General features: G+C 51.2%; 1 pseudogene; it reads right to left on the bottom strand.

The window, feature by feature from the left end:
* Positions 1 to 419: 419 nt before the first annotated feature.
* Positions 420 to 2925, bottom strand: LOC6052683 (annotated as a pseudogene).
* Between the last annotated feature and the right edge of the window lie 2335 nt (positions 2926 to 5260).

Raw genomic sequence — 5260 nt, forward strand, 5'->3', positions numbered from 1 at the left:
AGAGGAAAAGTGCTGTTCCATCCAGATGCTGTAAACTCCATTCCTTGTGCCTTGTGCGCTATGTATCGCTAGAACCGCGGTGACAATTTTTTCGTGCTCTTCCCAGCAGCTATTATTTGCCACGCGGGGTCTTGTAAAGACAATTGTCTTTTTGCGGCGCTACTCTTGCGGTGTTCCCTTTGCTCTGATCTGGACAATGCGACTGGACTGCAGTGCAATACCAATCGGCTGGGCATTATTTACATGCGAAGACACGAGGAAAGTATTTTGGGAAGAGGCGCAAAGGAATATCCCAAGATCGATCACATGCTTGAAGAGCACGTGAAGCAACCGTTTTATACTCATGCGGTTGCTGCTACCTCTAAACTTAAACCTAAGGCTGCCACTTTCTGCTTATGAGGCGAAACCCGAGGAAGTTCTTACAATCGCACCGGAATATCCAGGTCGGCGGGTCGAGTGAACATGGTTAACGGCGATCCAATGATGGGAGGTGACCCGGAGTACGGTTCCCGTTGGTTGGTTCCAGTTTGTTCGCGGAAAATTTGTAATTCCTGTACCGGAAGGTGCGCTTCGAGATTTATTGGGCAGATGAGAAGAAGGAAGTGGTGAGGGACAAAGGGCTGGAATAGATGCTGGATGCGGAAGTTAAACGGATTTCGTCCCGTCGAGAGGACGTCCTTGGCCGAAAAGAATCGCTCCAAGTTCGGAGGCAGGGAAAGTTGCATTTGAGGAGTCCAACTAGTCGGCTTTTCCTTTGCGATTCTCATCGGAAGATCCAGTGCTAGCAAGAACGTTTCGTGCGCATCTTTAGTCTTGGCCAACAACAGTCTGTTGAACGTATTATTCTGCGCCAAACGGTTCTCGTAAAAGTTCTTCCGCGCCATCCGCTGAACCGGCGGCTTTAGCTTCCGGAACGTGATCTGCTTCTTCCGGTTGTGGAACATGGCACAGACGGTGTCAATGCACTTGAACAGCTCGCCCAGATAACGGTACTTGTACAACAGCTACAGCGCCGGAAGGCCCGAATCCGCCAGCGTTTGGAACCGCTGGTAGGCCGGGACCTTGGTCGGGATGGTCGTCACCGGGGTAACTTTCGAGGGCGGCATCAACGTGGCCAGGCGCTTCAGCGTGACGGCCGATTTCTGCGGGGACATTAGCGAGCTGTGGTTGGCCTTGGTCGGGGTGCGGCGCAGCATTTTGCTGGGCGAAACGAACGGTATCTGTGGGCTTAAAAAGGAAGAAGAAAAGTGGACAATGTTAGTTTAGTTTTTGATTTGAAGGGCTGTTTGCTTAAGAGTTAAGATAAGATTATTATCTCAACTGTTTCGCATGGTTGAATGCATTGTTGCATTTTGTTCTCTTCAGTTAGCTTATCTGCAAACTGATAAGTTATTATTCAACTCACCGGCACCTCCAACTCCAGTGTCTGGAACTTATTCAAACTCCTAGCCGCCGTCCCCGGGCTCGGCGGAACCGGATTTTCCTGGTCTCCAGTCGTACATTCTCCATCATGTCCTTGTCGTCCTGAGTTTGTCGAACCCACTCTGCAGCTTGTTCAGCGAAGTCTTCAGTTAATTTCGCGCTCCGGCTAAGCTTCGCTTTGATCTGGTCCATGGACATTTCGCTCACGCTGGGGCCGGCCACCGGAGCCGGAACCGGCGCAACCTTCGTCGGTGTTTTCATTCCCCGGTCCACATTCCCGGCACTGCGCCGAATTCAATCTTGGCCGATGTCGCCTTGGCCGAACTGGCCTGAAGACGCTTCTTGGGCAAGAGCATCCCCATCTTCAAGAACTTGACCAGCTTGGGCTGCTCCAGCATCTCCCGGGTCTTCTCCTCCACCTTCACCGCTCCAATACGTTTGATGGATCGCGTATCCCGCGTAAACCGTACAGCAAGAGGACCGAACAATTAGCGTGTTCGGTAGCACCAGCAGAGTAGCAAGCAATGTAAGTTTGAGGCCTTCAGATGATTCTTTGAAGTTAATTTTTTGTATCTTTACAGAAATTCAATCATTTCTGAAAAAACGGATCACTTTCCAGCGTCGTCGAAACTTCCACCAGGTTGCAGCAGCACCAGCAGGAACCTGAATCGAATGCCGAGTGAGTTAGGACTAGCAGGAGATGGGCTCGCTAAAGGCTTTCCAGCTGGTGGAGCCATGCGCGTTTGGTGGCGGAGGAACCGTTTGCTGAACCTGAACGATAACATCTTCCTGTGCAAAGTCAGGCAGCAGCCGAAGGAGGCTCAATGATCTTCGGAGATTCGATACGCCGCATGCAGAATGGAAGCTAGTATCCGAGCTTACACTTGCCGAAATCCAGCTCAGTTGTTCCTACGCCACATTACCTCCTTGCTTAGGACGTCGAGCTCGGCACATGGACATTACAGTACAAGTGGCCGAAAATCCCGTACCAGCTAGAGCGTGCCTTCGACTCGCTACACCGTTAGCTAAGATATTGCTGAAGGCTACCTCTAGAACGAGCTTCGTGGCAATGGGCAGCTGTACTTATCCAACTGCAACACATTCCGTGATCGCGTTTACCCTTCGGACGATGTTTTTTTTTAAGTTTTTGAAGAGACTGGACAAATTGTTTGGAGGCACGAGCAGGATGGACGCCTGAAAATGGTTAAGAAGCAGCGAAATTCTTTGGTTAAAGGCTAGTCTGCAGATCGGAAGGGAAGGGGTCAAGAAACAGCTCTACGAACAGCAGAACAAAGGAGAGGGAGCGATTTCTTGGGGCCTTTCTTCACCCTCTCTGACTTGCTTACGCTACCGCTGCTGCCCATTTGATTTTTTTCTTGACCGGTTCCTTCTGAAGTGCATATATCGCTTAAGAAGGAAAGTGCTTGCGGAATTGGTACGCCTCGAACGAGAACCGCTGCGGCTGCCGTCATACTTTCTCGCGGTAAAGGCCATTTTGTTGAAAAGCGGACCAGCGTTCCATTTTGATAGTTTTCGACGGATGTTACCAGATCATGCGGATTTAGATCGATCTATTCGGGACCAAGTTCGGGACCCCTTTCCAGCACAACCTAAGAAAATGTGAATTTTGTTAGTTGCACTAATTTTCCAATTTTTATTTAATTTTATTTGCTGGAAAAGTTTTAAGAAGCTGCTCTGCAAATGTACGAGTATACGACAGTGGCGAGGTACTCGGCAGCAAAGGCTTGCGCGATTCGGCAGAACTGCACGAGTTGGTCAAGTTGATCCACGAAGACACGCAGGACAGGTCGTTATACAGGACGAGTCTCGTAGTTCACCACGGCGAGTTCGAGTTGGCGCAGACGATGCGTGACCTGCTCGATATGGAACTCACAGCGACGGCATGTGCTTCGCGTACACTAAGCACATGCGCGTAAAGGTAAGAACAAGATTGTACGTCAGACCTGGACGCAAACGCAAAATTTTGCGCCTGTCATCATAGCCTGCCAGTCATCAACCACTGAACAAAGGAACCCCTGTAGATTGTTCGACTGACAGTTGTTGGAAAAATTGAACTGGCACAGCGTTCTGCGTCCACCACTGCGTCGAACGGGCAATCTTGTTCTTAGCTTAAGCGGTGTATGCACTTCGGAAGGAATCAGTCAAGAAAAAATGGGCAGCAGCAGCAGCGAAAGCAAGCCAGAGAGGGTGAAGAAAAGCCCCAAGAAATCTCTCCCTCTCCTTTGTTCTGCTGTTCGTGAAGCTGTTTCTTGACCCCATTCCTTCCGATCTGCATACCATACCAGCCTTTAAGCGCAAGTGCGACCAGTTAAACTTTGAGTGCCATCAAGCACGACCCAAACGTGTACAAGGCGTGATATCTCTATGCGTACATGAACTTCGAGGTCTTTCAGAACCAAAAGCAACAGGAAGACTTCCAGAAGAACCTTGAACGGAGAGTACATTACTTTCCAGCCTCGATAACACTCGTGCTGACCTCGGACGATACCGCCGATGGTCCACCGACATCTAAGCTGTACGATCCCAAAGGCCGGCAGGCAACAGTATTCTCACCAGCTCGTTGCCGATTCGGTCGGAATTAACAGCATCGTCGATCGCTAACAGCAAGAACTCGTCAACGGAATGGACTGCCCGGAGAACATTTTTGTCCAGCAAGCCCTCGAGCAGCTTAAAGAGCGTAGGGAGAAGGTAGTGAGTAAGAAGATTACGGAACCCTCGTCGGAACCAGCTGCTCCGTTGGACGAGCAAGCCGAACCGATCACGGAATCGCCAGAGCCAACTCTAACTGCCGACGTCGGTCAACCGCTGTAGGACAGCAACTTTTTGCAGAGCGACATCTTGCAGACGCTGCACTGCGAAACTTCCGACTACTTTTACTTAACCCAGGCCACCGACGGCCATCTTCACAGCGAGTTCCACAAACGCGTTCGAACCGTAAACCAAGCCGCCGGCTCCAAAGCTAATTCATGGCTCAAAAATGTCCACTGCCCCGTTTGCGGATTGTAGATACGGTTCGATCTCGACTGTCGACGCCGAAGCGGAGCTGATGGAAAGTGCACGCTCCCACGAGTTCCGCAACGATCTGAACTTTACCATTGAGGCGGCGCCCGGGTCAGGAATACCTTTAGAAGAACCCTGGCGGAGACAAACAAAGTACGCCTTCCCCGCCGTGGAATGATCTTCCACTCAACCTCTCCCAAAGCAACTCCAGCCCTAACGTTGAGTGGACAAAACCCTGCTCGGCGCCGTCAAAGATTCCATCATGCAAGGCTTCTAGTGGGGCACGCGCGAAGGACCACTCTGCATTGAACCCATCCGGAACGTAAAGTTCAAATCCCGTCGTCATCGTCTAGGAACCACTCCATCTCGGCGATGGCCAACTACCCGCTGAATAGCCTACTCTGCCTTTGTCATGGCCACACCTCGCCTCATGGAACCGTACCTTTTCGTTGAAGTGCAAGCCCCCGCCGCTTGCGTTTCCTTCGTGTACACCGTCCTTGCCGGCGACGTGGCCACGTCACCCAGGACGCACCTATCTGCGATTCCCCCCTCTACACCATCAAAGCATTCATCCCCTCCAGCGATTCGTTCGATGTCTATCACCACTGGCGGATCGTCCCCGGCGATCCGCTCGACAAGAGCATCGTCATCCGGCCGCTGGCAAGTGTCACTCGCTAGTTCTCGTCCACCCGTAGTCGCTGGAACCGTTTCACCAAGTGCTGAAATCGAGGGGAATGTCACTCCGCGATAACACACTAAAACGCACAAAAACGAACTCGAAAAGCATCAACGCTACTCATCGTGCCGAGTTTTCACA

This window comes from Culex quinquefasciatus, chromosome 1 (assembly GCF_015732765.1).
Source record: "Culex quinquefasciatus strain JHB chromosome 1, VPISU_Cqui_1.0_pri_paternal, whole genome shotgun sequence".
Classification (NCBI taxonomy): Eukaryota; Metazoa; Arthropoda; class Insecta; order Diptera; family Culicidae; genus Culex; species Culex quinquefasciatus.